We start from the raw sequence: 19,986 nt of genomic DNA, 5'->3' as shown, positions 1-19,986 counted from the left end.
GTTAGGTAATTAGGTATTAGGGAGTGTTAGGGAAGAGACAGGACTCGTAGTTAGCTTTTAGTTTTTGACTTTATTTTTGTTTTCCTTTTTAATTCTTTTTGTTGTTATATTTAATTACAATATATTCTAATACGCTAGTTATACGAACATGGACAATTCGGAGCGCCTCCTTCGGGAGGCGGTAGAGGAGAAGAGGAGGGAGCTAGAGGAGCTTGAATCGATAGCTCTCTTTACCCCAAGGAGGTCATTGGCGAGGACCCCCCCAGGGGGCTTCGGAAGCGTGGAGTAGTTGAGGGGCGCGGAGAAGCGCCCGCTTCAGTCGCCAGAGGAGCTGCAACAGGCTCTTCGGAGGAAGTTGGAGCCCTCTACAAGCGGCAGTAATGAGGGCAGTAGCAGGGCCATGAAAGAGTGCAATACTGAAGAGCTTATTGAGTTCGCTAACATGGCCGGAAGTGAGATCATGGCTGCAGCAACCGGGAACTCCAGTAAGCTGAATAAAGCGGACATTGGACTTATAAGCACGCAAGTGCAACGCCTTACAGCCGTTGTCGCGACTCTGGCCGGGAGACTGGCCAAAGCGAAGGAATGCGCACATACGACAACCCGAGAACCAGACAGGAGCGAAACCAAGAGCTATGCCAGCACGCTCAGAACTGGAAGGACAACAACGCAGCCTAAGCCACAGGGGATGGGTAGCGTACTTGCGGTGTACCTGGCGGACAACAGCGGAGTTAAAACGGCGGAAGAAACCAAGGCCGTCCTGAAAGAAGCAATTAAGCCAACGTCGATGGGACTGCAGGTCGCGCGCCTGAGGAAGGTGAGGAACGCTGGCCTAGTCTTGCAAACAAGAACTAAAGAGGATGCTGAAAAAATTAAAAAGGCCATGCCCTCGACCTTGAGAGTCCAAGATGCAGGTCAAAGAATACCATTGGTGGCTGTTATTAACGTGGAGGGCCACATAAAGGACGAGAAGGAGATCCTGGGGGCGCTGAGGAAGCAGTACTTCGCGGACGTCCCGGAAAAAGAAGGATTCCCGAAAGTGGCCTTCTACAAGAAGTCGAAGGGGGGAAGTTGTACCACTGTGGTGCTAGCATGCAGCGGTACATGGAGGGACCGCCTTATGTCCAGGGAGCGGGTGTACCTTGAATGGGAGAGGTACCTGGTGCGCGACTTCCTGGAAGTGACGTGCTGCACGAAGTGCCAATGGTACGGGCACTCTGCAAAACACTGCAAGGCTGTGGAGGAGACTTGTAGCAAGTGCGGTACAGCTGGGCATGGCCACAAGGTCTGTAAGTCCACTAAGACACGGTGCGCCACGTGCGCGAAGGCCGGGAAGCAGTCCGAAGATCATAAGACGGCAGCACCTACTTGTCCAGCGCGGATAGCGGCGCAGAAGAGGGCTGCCGAACGCACAGACTATGGCTCATAAGAATGACCACATGTACGTCGGGCAGATAAACCTTCAAGGAGCGCTTACGACAACAGCGGAACTCCCGGGAATCGCCCAAAGGCTGGGTCTCGGTATCGTTCTTGTCCAAGAACAGTATGCGAGGGCCCAGCTGCCGGGGCTGCTGCAGTGCACGGAAGATTCAAAGGCAGGAATATACGTGAATAGCACCAAGATCTCCGGAATGATCCTGCCTCAACTATCGACGTCGCACTGCCTCGTGGCATACTTCCGGGGGGATGGCGGCGATCTGTATATGGTGTCGGCATACTTCCAGTACTGCGAGAACATAGAAACCCATATACACCACTTGGACCGCGTACTGGAAGCACTCCAGGGGAAACCAATTGTCATCGGGGCCGACACCAACACCCACTCGCCGCTCTGGCACAGCCGCCGCGAGCAATATGAGGGAAGAGGTGCGGAGGTAAATAGAAGAAGATTGGCGATGGAGAGCTTTATACATTCGAAGGGGCTCCTTGAGCACAACAAGGAAGGGGAACCGTTCACATTTAACACGATCAACGGTTCCTCTAACATCGACGTGACTTTAACAACCAGAGGAGTCCCTGTACGCCAATGGAGAGTTCGGCAGGAAGTAAGTAGCAGCGACCACCAACTTATCACGTTCTCTATCGTCAAGGATAGCCCATCAGTCGCACGGTACCAGGGAGAGCAAAAACCAGGAGGGGAGCCAACGAGATACCGGGATCGAAGGGTAGATTGGGACCGGTTTCTTTACCACACTCTCGTGGCGAGTAGGCAGACTCGACTGCCGAAACCCGGCACAACACGTGTGCAAACAGTTCGCTGATATGCTGAGTCGTACAGCTGGGGAGTGCTTAGGTTTCGTCAAGGGGAAAGACCGGGTGCAGGGGTATGAATGGTGGTCCAGGAAACTTGACTTCCTTCGTAGGGAGCACAACCGGATGCGTCGGGAATGGCAACAGTCTCGACGCGCGGGCGGACTGGTAGAAGAAATCTGCAGAATGCGCTTCCATCGTGCACGTGCGTTCTATAGGAGATCCATGCGGGAAGCGGAGACCAACCACTTCTCGCGTCTTGCTGACAGTGGGAATGACGATCCGTGGGGTATGGCGTACCGTGCTGCTACAGGCAGGGTGCGCCCGCCTCGGTTTGAAAGAAACGGTTTGAAGCTTGCGCAGGGATTCGCTGACGACATCCGCGGCGCCATGGGTGGGATACTGGCAGTGATGTGTCCGGACGACGAGCGGGCGACCGACTCGGGGTACCATATGCAGGTTCGCCTGGCGGCGGCCTGTTTACCCAGCGGGCAGAAGGTAAGTCCCCCTACCAGAGAGCAAATAGGCACGATAATTCGCAACCTGCCAGACAAAGCTCCAGGAATTGATGGTGTCACCGCACGTATAGTTAAAGCAGCGTGGAAGGTGGCCGCATGTGAGATGACGTTAATATACGGGAAATGAATAGATGAGGGTGTGTTCCCTGATGTACGGAAAGAAGGCCGATTAATAGTACTGCCAAAGGGTGATGGGAAGGCGACTGACCCAAAGGCGTATAGACCGATCACCCTCTTGCCAGGACTAGGGAAAATTTTAGAGCAATTGATATGCGAATGTACTCCGGGTCTGTACAGTCGCATATCAGCCCGTCAACACGGATTTATTAAAGGGAGGTCTACAATAACAGCTCGTATAAATATGTTCAAGCGATAACTCTGGACATATCAGGGGCGTTTGACAACGCGTGGTGGCCTATGGTCCTACTTAAATACAAGCAGGGCGGCTGCCCTCCCAACATCTACAGGTGCCTATGCTCTTACTTTGTGAATAGGCGGGTGGGAATGTTCGCAGGAAGAGAGGTTGTATGGAAACTTTCCACAATGGGGTGCCCATAGGGATCCGTATTAGGTCCCACACTGTGGAATATACTATTGAACGACCTTTTAGAGCTGAGCGTACCACAAGGGGTCAGGATGATAGCGTACGCGGACGACGTAACGCTACTCATCGAAGGAAACTCAAGGGCCGTTATCGAGACCAATGCCGCGGTGACGCTCGAGAGAATCTCGGAATGGGGAGCTAGGAATAGACTCCGGTTTTCGTCGGTGAAAACCAAGTCGAAGGAGATTCTATCCATGCGGTTGAATCAGTTAAAATCTTAGGCATGACGATTGATGGGAAGGGGTCATTCGCCGATCACGCCTTGGATATCGGAGAGCGAGCCGCGAGGCGCTTCGGAAAGATGGCAAGGGTATCTTCAACTTCTTGGGGCATACGATACAAGGCACTTAAGATCTTGTACAGGGGGACATACGTTGCAACCATTACTTACGCGGCGAGCATCTGGTATCACAGGTCGCTCCTGTATGTGTCAAGCTGGTCGCTCAGAACACAACGAACGTCGTTGGTGCTCCTCACCAAGGCGTACCGCTCAACAAGTACGGCCGCACTGCCAGTACTAGCTGGGGTACTTCCAGCCGATCTGGAAGTATATCGCGCGGGCAAGATAGAAGCGACGACGGGTGACAGGATAAAAAAGGAGCTCAAGGTATTGAAAAAGGACATCCACTCCGAAGTGGTAAACATGTGGCAGCAGCGCTGGGATCGCGAGGAAAGAGGTGGAGATCTCAGACGCTTCTTCCCATGTGTCGGGGAAAGACTCCTAGCGGCGTGGGTGCAGCCCGACCATTACACATCGCAGCTGTTGACGGGTCATGGGAGTTTCAACGGCCGGCTCAGGGACTTGGGGCTTAAGGGGGACGGCACTTGTCCATGTGGCGTGACGGATGAGTACCGCGACCACGTGCTGTGGGAATGCAGCTTGTATGATGAAGCTAGAGGCGAACTATTGAACCATCTGGAGAGGAAGACTCCGGGATCAATTTATCACGGAGACCTAGTGTCCTCAGAGGAGAACTTCTCGCGGTTAGTTAGATTTGCCACAAGTTGGTACCGTGTTAGGAGAGTGATGGAGGGGTAAACCAGGACGGTAACGAAGACGCAGAAAGGAAGATTTAGAGAAGAGGAGAAGATGAAGAAGGATTGCCCGACCACGAAGCCATAGCTGTGGTCGGCCGCCCCCATCAAGGGGGAGAGGGCCATCTTAGGACGCAAAAAATGAGAACTTGTAGGGAGTCAAGAAATGTACTGGACCTGAATATCCGGACCGGTACATCTCCCGCTGTTTCGGTCGGAACCTAGGTCTTGATGACCGAAAGGACGGTAAGACCATGGGAAGGTGGTGGGTTATGAATTGGGCACTCATGAATCATCAATGTTAAGGATGGTGCCTATCGAGGTTAGGCCAAGAGCATACACGGAACCTGATGGTGAAGATATTAGGAAGGAGTTTCCAAGCTCTGAGGGGAAACCGCAGATTGCAGGAGAGAGTTCCAGCTCACCATCAAAAGAGCTTCTGTACAAAGACACAGGAATAGACAAGTATCTGAACAAATAGACCATCAAACATAGTGTCTCAGACTTGTCACATCTGTCCAACATGGGAGCAATGATGGCAGAATCAACAAAGCCATGTAATGCCATACAGGAGGGTCCCAAATTGTACTTCCCAATCTGAACTGGAGACTTGGTTGTGGTCACCATCTCTGGTTCAATGAAAATGACTTGCGGGAAGGTAGAGAAGAGAGCCTTTTATGGTCCGGTAATCATAAAAACATTGACATGCCAACAAAGCTTTAACTTTGAGATGGATTGTTAAAAAAAACACTCACTGGACATAAAATCAAGTGACTGTGATGGCACATCTTACAAAGTCCTATTTTACATAGGCTGTGGCTTATTTGCTCTTTCAGCAGGGTTTTTCCTGATCACTATGGCTTGGAAGCACAAAATGGATAGAGGAGTTAAAGTGGGGGGATCCAGGGCAAAGTTAGTCAGGAAAGGTTGTTATTATGAGCTAGAATTCAGAGAATTTGTAAACCGAAAAGGGGAGAGAGAATTGATGTTAACAGATGCACCATCAGTGGTGAACATGGAAAAGAGATTGTTTAGGAAGCACTGGATGATCATATTTCTAATGTTCCTGATCTGTAGACCGATAAGAGTTGATGGATATGATCTACAAGAAAGGTTTGACTCAGCCATACTAAAACACAATTACAAGATCATAATGACTGATTCTGAAGTGATAGATTTTGGTTCTGGCAAAATTAGTAGAGAAGTGGTAGTTCACACTACCAATCTGAACTATCTATTTGACACAGCTGATTGGATCTTGGAAGCAAAGGAAACGTACTTCTGTCAATGGTACAAATGTGAAGCCATCGGGACCTGTGGAATGACGCCACTGCCTTTCACAAGGACCACACTCCAGGCTAGACAAGCTTTGGGGATAGCAAGCCCAGACGCATCCTACTACACCTGCCAGAAGTTGATTGGCTACTGTACTTTTCGGAATGGTTGTAAGCTCATAGGCTTCAGCATAAACCATAGAAGCTACAGGAAATACTCAGTGTACTCGATAGCACTAGGCGGTAGCCATGGAGGGAAAGTGAAACCTCCTACTGGATGTGTCGTGGAGAGCGTAGAAGATAGATCCTCAGGACTCATTGGTGATTACTACCTCGTGCACAATAGCCCTAGCAGTTCTTACTTATGCCACAAGGACTTATTTGCAATGAAACCTAGCTTTGGATATCTGGGGGACCTTAAAATTTTGAAGTCTGGGAATGTGACTTTCTCAACTAATGAAGTAAAATGCTCAGCAGACTACATAGAGAGAGCTTCTTGTAGATATAGATATATATCCAGACAGTCCAGACGTCCAGAGTCCCTTTCCATTTAAAGGTGGATGTTTGTAGAGCAAAAATATCATGGAAACAAACTGGAGAAGCTCTGGTGAATCTTAAATGTGATAGAAAGCTACCACTACACATTCCGAGTGCGCTCTGTAATGATGTGCAAATTAATGTATGGGAAGTCGCTCATTCTGATTCGCAACTGCTTTAAGGATTCAAAGCCCACTCATCTGCTGGCTTAGGAGTGTATGTTCTTCCCAGTATTGTTCATGTCAATAATAGAGTGTTCCAGTGTGATGGTAAACAATACTTTAGTGAGCTGTATGACCTGCAATCTTTGAAATCATCTGGCATGAACTTCACGTTTGACTCCATCCCTTATTCCTCAATTGATACAATGCAAAATTAAACACTCTAGCCTGCTTCACAAACATACACAGAAGCACACAGAACAATTCAATGAAGTTGCTTTATCTTCTGACATACATTATATTAACAAACCCAATATACTGCTTTCCACAGCCTTGGTGAACGTGGTCGGCGCATACGGGATACTACATCCTGCTCGCGTTCTTCTAGACAACGGTGCAACAGCACACTATGTCACACGTAAATTCTGTGAAAAGCTCGGCGTCTCGCGGCGTAGCGTAAGCTCCACGGTAACAGGAATCAATAATCAATGTTCCTGTAGTGCAGAGTCTTGTAACTTATCCATCGAGTCATCTTCGGGTGACTATAAGTTTTGTGTCGAATGTTATGTTTTACCTCAAATAACAAAATCGGTACCTTCCAGTAACATTAATATAAAATCCATACGATTGCCTCTTAATATCAAACTAGCCGATCCTTCTTTTCACATATCCGCACCCATAGACATATTGATGGGAGCTGATGTATTCTGGGACGTCATATGTTCAAAATCAATTGATTTAGGTAAACATTATACTAAATTACAGCAAACAAAACTTGGCTGGCTTGTTTCGGGCACTCTTAATACAAATAAAAATTTATCCTTAAAAAACTTAAATCAGTCTTCTAATTGTTTTTTCACTCAAAATGATGAGGCCTTACTAACACGATTTTGGGAGTTAGAATCGGTACATTCTAAATATAATTTATCGTTAGAAGAACAAGCTTGTGAGAAAAGCTTCGCAGAGAACACTCGGCGCGATAATAACGGCCGCTTCATTGTAACCATACCGTTGAAAGAGTCCCCCGAAGTTCTTGGCGAGTCTTATCACACAGCAAAATGTCGCTTATTGGCGCTAGAACGCAGGTTCGAACGCGATCCTATTTTAAAAGAGCGTTATATAAATTTTATGACTGAGTATGAAGAGTTAGGTCACATGACAAATACATCAAAACAATTCTCTGAACTCATTCATACACAGATATATTCTTATTATTTACCTCATCATGGGGTCATACGCGAATCCTCGTCAACCACAAAACTACGCGTGGTTTTCAATGGTTCTAGCCCCACGTCAAATAAAAAATCATTTAATGATATTCAAATGGTTGGACCGGTAGTCCAAGATGATTTGGTGTCAATTTTATTACGTTTCCGACAGCATAAGTATGTCGTATCCGGAGATATTGAAAAAATGTATAGAGCCGTGCTTGTAGAGCCCTCTCAACGTTCATTACAGCAAATTTTATTTAGATTTAACCGTAGTGATGTTATACAGTCATATACATTAAACACAGTTACATACGGCACTGCAGCCGCACCTTACTTAGCCACTAAGTGCTTGGTTTCGATGGCAGACCAATGTTCCGATCCAGAAGCAAAATTCGCTATTTCAAAAGATTTTTATGTCGACGATTTTTTGAGCGGCGGAGAAACCATTCCGTCAGTAATAAATCTATGTAAACAGGTGATCAATTCTTTACAGTCAGCACAATTTAAGTTACGAAAGTGGCAATCGAATAGCCCTGAGATATTAGAATCATTACCAAATGAGAATTTGCATGTTAATAATAGGGATAAAACACTTGATTTGGATAATTCATTACCACACAAGACACTTGGTCTTCATTGGGATTGCAGTAAAGATAATTTATTATTCAAAATTAATTTAAACACAAATACAAAAAAAATTACAAAACGAATTATTTTATCGCTTATAAGCCAAATTTTTGATCCTTTAGGTCTTCTGGGACCATGTACTGTACAATCTAAAATTCTTATGCAAAAACTTTGGGTTCAGAAATACGGTTGGGATGACGAAGTTTCTAAAGAAACCCAGAAGTGTTTTTCAAATTTCGTAGCTTCTCTTATTTCACTTAACTCGCTTCGCATTCCCCGTTGGGTTTGTACTAATAATGTATTGTTATTAGAGCTACATACCTTTTCAGACGCTTCAGAACGTGCATATGGCGCATGTGTTTATGTAAGAGCGGTCAACATGAATGGCAAAGTACAAGTTCGTCTTCTTACCTCTAGGAGTAAAGTGGCGCCCTTGAAACCAACAACAATACCCCGGTTAGAGTTGTGTGGTTCACTTCTTGCCACTAGACTTCATACTAAAGTCATATCTTCTTTAACACTTAAAATACATAATTCTTATTTTTGGACTGACTCTACAATCGTGTTAGCATGGCTAAAGACTCAACCAAATCAATTAAAAATGTTTGTACGTACTCGAGTGGGTGAGATACAAGACTGCACAGCTGGTCATCGATGGAGCTACGTACCGTTAAAAGAAAACCCTGCTGATTTAGTCTCACGGGGAGTGACCGCAGACAGTATTAGCTCTGCTACTTTATGGTGGTCTGGTCCTCAATTTTTGCAGTCAAAAAATATTAATTTTCCAACCATACCAAATACGCATACAAACTCAAACACAGAATTAGTCCTACACACTACAAGTACACAAAAAAATGATACAATTAATTTTCAATCTAACATCATTCATAATTTAATTCATAAAAAATCCAACTATACACATTTAATAAGAACATTTGCCTATATATTAAGATTTATTTTCAACTGTAAGAATCCCAAAAGTAAGTTAACAAACTTTTTATCTCCATCTGAGATATCAAATTCAGAAACAATTTTATTACAATCCGTTCAACAAGAAATGTTTCCTGAGGAATACAAATTAATTAAGTCAGGTAAAAACATTCCATCAAACAGCAAATTAAATTCATTGTCCCCTTTCTTGGACCCACATAATCTCTTAAGAGTTGGTGGTCGCCTCAAAAACTCTTCTTACACTTATGATGTTAAGCATCCTATACTACTATGTAGTAAACATCATATTACTAAACTTTTATTTCAAAAAGAGCATACAGAGCTTATGCATGCCGGACCTCAACTTCTTTTGTCTTGTGTAAGACAAAAATATTGGCCACTCGGGGGGAGGAACTTGGCTAAACGCGTCGTGCATAGCTGCGTTAGATGCTTTAGATTTAAATCAAAATATGTTCAACCCATTATGGGCGATTTGCCTCATGATAGGACACATTTGGAATTTCCATTTTTACATACAGGCGTGGATTATGCTGGGCCAGTGTTGATAGCCGACCGTAAGGGAAGAGGCGCTAAGCTGACGAAATCTTATATATGTATTTTTGTTTGTTTTGCAGTCAAAGCAGTACATCTGGAGCTCGTCACGGACTTAACCACCGATGCCTATCTCTCGGCACTGTATCGATTTGTTTCACGCCGCGGTAAACCAGCATCAATTACCTCCGACAACGCTTCTACATTTCTTGGAGCTAGTAACGAACTTTCTACATTTTTAAATAATTCTTTAAATGATATTATGTCAAACATAAATAATAAAGGCATAGAATTCAAAACAATCCCAGCTTATTCCCCGCATTTTGGAGGAATATGGGAAAGTATGGTAAAATTAGTAAAGCATCATCTTCGTAGGGTCCTTACATTAACCCATTTAACTTATGAAGAAATGTCAACGTGTCTTATCCAAATAGAAGCCATCCTAAATTCCCGACCTTTGACACCTCTATCTTCTGATCCTTTGGACCTCAGTTGCCTCACTCCAGCACATTTCTTGATTGGGCGCTCACTTTTGACTGTTCCTCGTCCTTGCGTTAGCGATGCCAACATCAGCCGCTTGCAGCGCTACGAAAGGATTGAGAGCCTCAGACAACATTTTTGGTCACGCTTCTCACAAGATTATATCTCTCTCCTTCAGCAAAGAACCAAATGGCGAGCTTCAACATCAAGCCTCAAGCCAGGCGCCATGGTGCTCGTGAGGGAGAAGAACCAACCACCGCTTTTGTGGCAGCTCGGAAGAATTGTGAAGCTGCATCCCGGTAGAGACGGTGTCAACGGGGTTGCCGATATCAAAACTAAACGAGGAATCTTGCAAAGGGCTTTCAACAATATTTGTCCCCTTCCTCTCTCTTAATCAAGTTTGAAGACATCAACCTTGCCCCTGCAGACTGTTCAAGTCTTGAACCGGTTAGCGCGGGGAGGCGCGGGGCGCGCGGGCAGGCGCGGGCGCAGCTCTCCGTGTCCAACAATGCTTCAGCGACGGTCATTCATACATCACGTATCAAGACATCATATTATATTGTCAAATTATTAAAGTCATGTTATAACCAAGGCGTCTACTCTTCTTCCCATTTACACGCCCATCCAGGGACAAGAAGTAACAAGTCAAACCGGTTACACGCTACCTGGATACAGATACTTGGGACCGGGCAACGACCTCGACGTAGGCGAACCAACCAACGACTTGGATAGAATAGCACAAGAACACGACGAGACATACAATTACGTACAAATCTAAATACGAAAAAAGAATAAATAAAGGTGAAAGTGAAGAAAAAACAATAAGTGGGCAACAAAAAAAATTCAAAAGGCAGACGAAAGATTCCTACAACAGTTTACAAATACACACCGGAATCTAAATACGACGCAGCAGCAAAAGTCACAGCGCTAGCGGGAATAGGAACAAAATACTTAGGTGAACGAGTATTGGGTACAATATATCCAAGATTCAGAGCACACCAAAGGCACACCAACAGGACAAAAATAATGGCAAGCGAGGTAAATAATTTGGTATCGCCACCGATAATAACGACAGGAGTAGAAAATAAACAAAATACAAAAACATTCACATTTAAAAAAATGTTCAATTTTCACATAAAATGTACACTATGTACATACCAAAAAGAAGAGGCATCGGTGAACGCGGCAAACGGAAAAATATCAGTAAGAACGTTCATACACACAATAACATGGCATAAACTATTCATGTACTAACACACAAAGAATACGACGACATAATAGAACAAACCACTTGGCGGCGGTGAAAAGCACATACATAAAAATATTCAACTTGGGAAATCGCACGCCGTTCGTAGCATCATCAGGATCAGTACAATACGCAAACGCAAATTCATAAACAACAATAGGCATTTGGGAAGACATGGGTAGAATTGGAATGATAAAATTAGGAGTAAAACATTACGCCACAAGTTCTAAACGGAAAAAAAATTAAGATTTACAAGTACAGGGTCAGCACAGGTTAATAGCGGGAGAATCGCAAAGCGCAGCATGCCAAGGAAAATTTATAGATAACAGATTGGAATACTGGTATCATAACGGAATATTCGATACGTCAAAAAATACACAAAAAAAAAACAAAGTATCGAAAAATACTCATACTTGCCGGCATTAATCGCAAGTGCAAAAATATTCTACAACGCAACAAACTCGATTGGATTGATATACGAAAAACAGCATACGCCAAAAGACGACACGTTCCATTTGAGAAATAGCTCTTGGAGATTCTTTAAATATGATTACCTAAAATCAAAAAACCCAATACACAACGTGGTACTGCGAGACGGCACTCAACCGTCGGTGGAATATATGGCAGCAGCACCTACAAAATACGAATACGCAACTGTGGACAATTACCTATACAGTAACTACATCGATGAACCAGCGCTAGACTTCACAACACCAGACATTATACATAGATGGTCAACAGATACCTTCAAAAGTCTTACAGCCATCGTTTGAAAATAATATTCTTACTACGGTCATCATACATTATTCTCAGGAACAGGTATACATTTCCTAAATGAAGGCAATGGAGTATCAAAAGAGCAATATGCCAAAGGGTTTTGCTTGCTAGCCTTCGATTAAACACCCGATTTATCAGCAAATTCTTCAAGTCATTGGAATCTTATAAAACATGGTAGTGTAAGATTAGAAGTTCGTTTTGAATCAGCTCTTACACAAACAATTAACTGTATTGTTTATGCGGAATTCGATAATGTTATTGAAATTGATAAAAATTTTAATATTTCAGTAGATTAGAGCAGTTACAATATAATAATTGTTTGAATCGTTCGTATCCTTGTGTATTTTTTTATGTTAATTTAATACTAGATTAGTATTCAATTTATATAATAAAAATATGTATATAAAATGATATTTTGTTTTATTGTAACCCAATAAGTTTTAAATACATGAATAAGATACATTAAAGCCTTACTTATTGAGTGCTTATGTTACTATGATCCACATAACTATTAAATCCCCGCAACTGACAAGACTTTAATCTCAACTAATATGAATACAATCGAGATACAGAATTATTTGAACAAAATTGATCCCAGTATTAAAAATAATGTTTACGCGATAAACCGATTGCCGATTTATGTTGTAAGAGCCAGTCCACACGGCGCGTTGCGTCAGCGTTGCGTCGACGCAGCGCTACCACTGCGTTGTTTTACATACAAATAACCAAGGTGTTCACACGGCGCGCTGCGTCGTCGCAACGCACACATGACGGACAGCAGCCCCCGAGACGAAGCGGGAGGGGGTGTACTCGTGCGACGTCGGAGCGTCAGCGCTCAGTTGCTTGTGCGTTGACAGAGAGGATACACGGAAGCTCATTTCGTTTTACGTTTACGTTTTTGTATTTAGTTTTATTTGCAGGGTAATTAGTTTTATTTGCAGGGTAAAATGAATACCATTGAAGAAATTGACATAGATTACTTGATTACATTGATACAGGAAAGGGAAATTATATGGGACAAGTCTAACGTAGATTTTAAAAATAAAAATTTAAAAACAAAAGCCTGGGAAGACATATCAAAAGTTTTATTTCCTGATTACGAGAATTTCACAGCTGAACGAAAAAATAAAGTTGGTGAGTTCACAGTACAGATATTTTTTTTTTTTTTTATTTAAGAGGGCTTTCAAGATTTTCTTGCACCGCCAATTCCGCGATCAGTACAAAATTAATATCTCGACACTCTAAAATTTTAAAACTTAGGGAATTTAGATTAGCGTGAGTACTATTTTATTACTTAGCTCAAAACTAACCTAGACTACGCTGAGTAGGTATAAAATATTATTTTTTTACTGATCGCGGAATTGGCGGTGCAAGAAAATCTTGAAAACCCTCATAATACAATTATACCTTATTTAGCTGCCAAGGCAGAGTTCCTCTAGTCATAAAATAGGTCGCATATTGCTGTCTTATGACATTCGGTGCTGTCTGTTCTTCATGTACGGGTTGTATTGGGAGAAATTCATCAACACTTATAGCAAATTTATCTCTTTGTCTAAAACCATCTCGATCAGCGACAAAATTGTGTAATACACAACATGCTTTTATAATGTCAGTAGCGAAGTCATAGGACACGTCTATCGGTCTCTGAAAAATGCGCCATTTGTTAGCCATAATCCCAAAAGCGCATTCGACATATCTTCTGGCTCTGCTTAGACGGTAATTGAAAACCTTTTGTTGTAAGTCGAGATTTTGACCGCCATATGGACGCATAATATGTTTGCTCAGTCCAAAAGCTTCGTCACCCACAAATACATACGGGGTTGGTATATTGCTACCAGAGAGTGGCTGGGGTTGAGGTAGTGGTGAGTTGTTGTTAATCATTAGCTCGTACAGTTTAGAATTTTGTAATATGGTTGAATCGCATTCTTTTCCGTATGCACCGATGTCGACAAATACGAATTTGTAATTTGAATCCACAATAGCTAGCAACACAATCGAAAAAAAGGCTTTATAATTAAAAAAAAAGTGAGCCACTATTTGCAGGATTACACACGCGGATATGTTTGCCGTCGATGGCACCAACACATTGAGGAAAATTTGCCTTTACATCAAAACCCCTCGCTATTGTTTGGAAACTTTCAGTTGTCAGTTCAGGGATGTTGTCTCGAAGAAGATTGGTCCATATAGCACGACAAACTCTTTGTATTATATATGCAATAGTAGATTTTCCCCGTTTGAATTTGAAATGTAAATCAGTTATTGAATTTCCACTTCCTAGGTATCTGAAAAGAAAATAATTATTATAATATGCATTTATGAGATAGATAGATACCCGAAAAAAAATACTGACATATTCAGACATCGATAGCAAATAACTTTCTCTATGTAACCAATTAATTCTAGAATCGCGAAAAAAATAGCAGCTGTTGCATACATTTTGATTCAGTAGGTATTGCTTTTTGTATGTAACAGCTGTTATATTTTCACGATTCCAGAGTCGGTCACATAGTGTTTGTTAACGATATCTGAATATGTCATTAAATTTTATCGAGAAATTCACTATGTATAAATTATTAAATCATGTTTACTATTGGTTTTGCAGGTAATGATTTAATATAAAAATGGAGAAGTGTAAAAGATAATTACTTCAGATATTCAAAAAAATTAAAAGAAGCATCAAAATCGGGCTCGGGCGCTACGAAACTGAAGAAGTATCATTTATACAATCAACTCCTTTTTTTGAGAAAAGTGGAACAAAATGCCACCGAATCTAGCTTAGACTCGCCTAGAGAAATCAACAATGAATCTACGTCTACAAATGATGACATTACCACAGACAACACTCCGCGCTATGTTCCAGTCGCGCGCAAAAGGGCAATGCAAATGGATGAGTTTGAAAGAGAAGGACTAAAACTTCTCAAGGAGCCGGAAAATCGCCATATGTCCTTTTTCAGAGCTATATTGCCATCTATTCAAGAATTTTCCGACCGAGAAACTCTCCGTTTCCAAAGTAAAGTTATACAAATTATAGATGAAATGCGGTATGGACAAACATCATCATATGTGAGTGGCCCATCAACGTCTCACCAACCACCATATGGGTATCAAACAGCAAATTTTCAAAGTACATACATTTCTGATTTTAATAATTCAATTACATCTCCAGAAACATCTCAAGCAAGTGAAGAAACTGAATACGATTTTTCTAATTTGTAATTACTGGATGATATCTCTCTTAAATAATGTCTAAATTTAAAATTATGACAATTGCTGATTATTTGTGAGTTGATTACTAATTAAACAAACCAAAAAAACTGTTATATTTTTATTACTTAAATATATTTATATAGTTACCTTAAAGTGATTCCCAGCATTTCTACTGGTTCCACTGGATTCCTCATATTAGTATAGTTTTTTCGTATGTGTGGTTCTAAGGACTTCAATAAACATTCGAAGCTGGATACACTCATTCTAAAAAAATTATAAAACTTCTTTTCGTCTAATAGCAACTCCCGATATTCTAAAAAAAAAACTGTCCATCACGATTTCTTAATGAAATGAAAGGACTGATCCAGTACCGTCTTGTGATCTTGCGTCGATTTCGGCGGTGACGTAGTAATAGGAGCAATGCTAGACGTCTTTTCCGATCCATGATTTGCTATAGACTGACTGCGAATTTTTTTCAAAATACTTGCCGCAACTGTGCGTCGCCGCTGCGCCGACGGAACGTTGACTGCGTCATAGTAACGCTGCAGCGCCCGTGTGGCCGGCTATGCGTCAAAATATTTGCGTTGCGACGACGCAACGCAACGCAACGCGCCGTGTGGACACGCTCTAACGCCCTATTAATTGTCACCAATATAGATAGTGATAATAAGCCAGGCTCTCACTGGGTTGCAATACACATTGATGAGCAGGGTATTGGACAATACTTCGATTCATATGGTCGTCCACCTCAGGGATTCCAGCTGATGTTTTTAGAAAGGAATTGCAGAATGTATAACTAAAATACTGCAAGAGTACAGAATGAATTTACCGCAGTGTGTAGCGAGTACTGCATAATGTATCTATACTTTAAGTTTAATAAGAACAGTTAGAATGATTTCATCAAACATTTTGAAAATGATACAATCTGCAATGATGTTTTATTATATACTTTTTAAAGATCATGTTTTAATTTTTTTTTATTAAAAATTCATTATGATAACAGCAGCAAGCAGGGACAATTTAATATATGAAATTAAAAATGCAGTTTTATATGATAACTATGGCAATGATTGCGGCGACAGAGGCAATAAATAAGGGGGTGTCTATCAACAATGGTATTGTAATTGCAACAGGGTATGATAATTGCACTATCACATATGATGATACTACATTTTACTTGGTCGAAGCAGATAGGGACCACACATTAGTGTCGGAAGTCCCTAGGTTTGGGTTAATTGAATGGAAGTGTGATCAGATATATAAGGGATCGCTAATATCATTGTTCCGGTGTGCGGAATGCAGTGTATTCTGCGTGTACAACCAGTATATTACAAAATGTAGGAACAATGCAGAGCTCATTGTCACTGGCCTAATCACTTCAGCACTGCTATTCATGTATTTACTGATACTATTGTTGACAGTATTCAGAAAACAGGTCTTTCATATTATCACTGAAATAATAATGTTCTTCATAATGAGATCGGCCAATAGGAGGGCTAAAATGATAAGGAGGTATAACAAAATAACTGGCCAATCACTCGAGAATAAGTTTAAAAATGTGAAATATAAAAATGCTCTCATCATTAATGAAATTATCAAAAGGCGCTTGGTGTAGTCTGGACATAGTGAGGATGATGAGCAGATCTATGCAGAGATAGTTTATAATAGATCACGTGATGGCAGTGAAGTCGACAGGATGCTAAAGCAGGTGAAGAACCGTGTTGAAATGCTTGAGACTGAAACAAATTACAACCGACCCAAATACGGCCTGTCTAGTAAGATAGTACGTGGAACTGCAATACTGGCAGCAATGAGCTCAAACCCGGTGTATTCATGTGATCAGATGCCGTATCTGAAAAGTAATGGAAGAATATGTTACAATGAAAAATGTTATGACCTCTCCACTTATTCGCTGTTATTATCTGATGGGCAGAGTGCATGTTTCAACGACCTGTACAATGAGAGACTAACTATAAATTCAGCCCTAGATGATCAATTATATTGCACAATATTTCGAATTGTGCAATATAATTGACCGATTAGGCTTAATATTGAGGATTACGCAATGATTGAACAAAAGTTTGAGCGAGTTTAATTTTTATTGTACCATATTTTTCCATTGCGTCGTGTAGGGTCAGTATTGCGCAATATTTTTAGTCTGTGATTCGTCGGCAAGGAGGACACACGCGCGCACGCTTCCCAAAAATGACGGAAAAAGATAATACGAAAGTTAAGGAAAGAGAGTTTATCGTTGAATGTATCCAATTGTACAGAGAATTGTCGTCTTTGTGGAATGTCAAGAGCAAAGAATATCATGACCGTAATAAAAAAAGCTGATTACGAAACATTGTTGTCCAAATATAAAGAGATGTTTCCTGAGGCAAGCAAAGATGACGTGAAGAAGAAATTTAAATCTTTGAGAACCAACTACCGGAAGGAACTCAAGAAACACCTTCAGTCGATGAAATCCGGATCTGGTACAGACAACATATACCAACCTACTTTATGGTATTTTAATGAAATGTCTTTTTTACAAGATCATGAAACCGCATCGGATTCACAGTCTAGTATGGATATTCAGTCTACTATACGTAGTCCGGGAGGAGAGAGTGAACATTCTAATTTGGACAATAATTATACACAGGTAAATATTTATTTATTTTATTTAAATGAATACATAAAGTTGTAGGTATGTTTTACGAAACCATTTTCTCTTGCCAGGTAACTGCACCTTCGTTATTATAAAATTCATTGTATTCGTCCCGTGCTTGTTTTACGATGTTCAGTGAATTTTTTTTATTGATTTTTTCCAATTCTGTCAACTGAAATACTTCCTTTGATGATGAGTGTATTATTCCTGACTCGTTATCTTCACGAAACTAAGTAGTGAAGATAAGTAGGAACGGGATTTCCTCTAGAAATTGTGTAGATAACAACAAGCCAACACAATTTTCCTAATTTTTGTAGGATCAAAAGGAAATGCTCTTTGAAATACTCCAAAACGAGTAGCTAGTATACCGAAAACACTTTCAACCATCCTTCTAGCACGCGATATCCGGTAGTTATATATACTTTTCTCTTTTGTTAATCCAGTTTGGCTATACGGTTTCAGTAAATTTTGAGACATTGGAAAGGCATCATCCCCAACAAAAAAGTATGGGAGCTTTCGGGAACTTCCAGGCAACAATGCAGGTGGTGGGATATTTAAAGTTTTATTTTTTAATTGCTGTCCAAATGTTGTATTCTGCAGCACACCTCCATCTGATACACGTCCATTAGTCCCTACGTCAACCATAATGAACTCGTAGTTAGCATTTACAACCGCCATCAACACAATACTGAATGTTTTTTTGTAGTTATAGTAGTATGATCCAGAACCAGGAGGTTTCTTTATTTCCACATGTTTCCCATCTATAGCACCGATAACATGAGGAGCATTCCACTGTTTCTCAAAATGCTTGGCAACTTTTTTCCATTCCTCGGCAGTTTGTGGTAGCTGAAAACAAAATAACAAATTGTTTATCTTTTTCTGGAAAATAGTTCAACCACTGAAGCTGATCAAGTACCAACTACATCCTATGCAGTTCCGAAGACAAAAGATAAAAAATTAAAGAGGAAATCTAATGATGAACTCATGCAACTTGCAGTTAACCGTCTTAGACAGAAGCCAGACGAATATGAAAATTGGGCTTTGTCTTGTGCTGCAGATTTAAAGAAAATGGTACCAACACAACAAATCTTTGCTAAAAGTGCTATTGCTGCCATTTTCATGGAGGGACAATTATGTCTTTTACATCGCAATTCGGTTAAAATAAATAGTCCGACAGTAACAATAACTCCATCTCCGACATATACCAGTGGATCTGGTATATGTCGGAGGCGCCAACTCCAACAAATTACAACAGCACGCCATCGCCTCGCTATTTTATAAACTATTCTACACAGCAAAATTCTGAACTTTCACCTGAAGAGCTGCCACATTACGAGCAGACAAATACTTCAACAGTACCAATAAATCCATCTCAGACATATGCCAGATCCACGCCAACTCCAACAAATTACAACAGCACGCCATCACCTCGCTATTCTGAACTTCCACCTGAGGAGCTGCCACATTACCAACAGAACATGTACTACTCCCAACAGGATATACAGCAGAACATGGACAATTCTCAACAGGAAAATTATGCTAAAGACATGTCGCAATATAGAAAGCTAAATAAATAAATGTTTATTAAAAAATTAATAAATAAATAAATGAAAAGATGTCTTTATTTACCTTGATTCATTTCTTCAAAACATGTATTATGGCTTCGCAGATTTCCATAATTATTAATATGAAAGACTTTGTGGAGAAATAGCACTATGAAACTGCAAATCTTCTAGAGTATTCCCAGTAGCTAGATACCGTAATGTTATTGAAAGCCGTTGAAAAGGTGGTATTGCTTCCCTCATGTTTGTATTTTTTTTCTCAATTAATGGTGTGACTAATTCTAGTAGCACTTGAAACTGTTCCAAGTCCAGTCGCACAAAATTTTTGAAGTATTTTTCCTCAGTTAACATCAAGTCTTTTAAGA

General features: G+C 41.3%; 1 long non-coding RNA gene across 1 annotated transcript; it reads right to left on the bottom strand.

The window, feature by feature from the left end:
* Positions 1-13,272: 13,272 nt before the first annotated feature.
* LOC126973645 (uncharacterized) lies at positions 13,273-16,036 on the bottom strand. The gene is made up of 2 exons (XR_007731385.1): positions 15,557-16,036; positions 13,273-14,484 (listed from the first exon to the last, which is right to left on the bottom strand). It is a non-coding gene; the product is annotated as an uncharacterized LOC126973645 (long non-coding RNA).
* Positions 16,037-19,986: the final 3,950 nt, after the last annotated feature.

Source organism: Leptidea sinapis, chromosome 29 (assembly GCF_905404315.1).
Source record: "Leptidea sinapis chromosome 29, ilLepSina1.1, whole genome shotgun sequence".
NCBI classification, from domain to species: domain Eukaryota; kingdom Metazoa; phylum Arthropoda; class Insecta; order Lepidoptera; family Pieridae; genus Leptidea; species Leptidea sinapis.
Note: the sequence above shows the minus strand (reverse complement) of the source record. Positions and strands in the feature narration are given on the sequence as shown.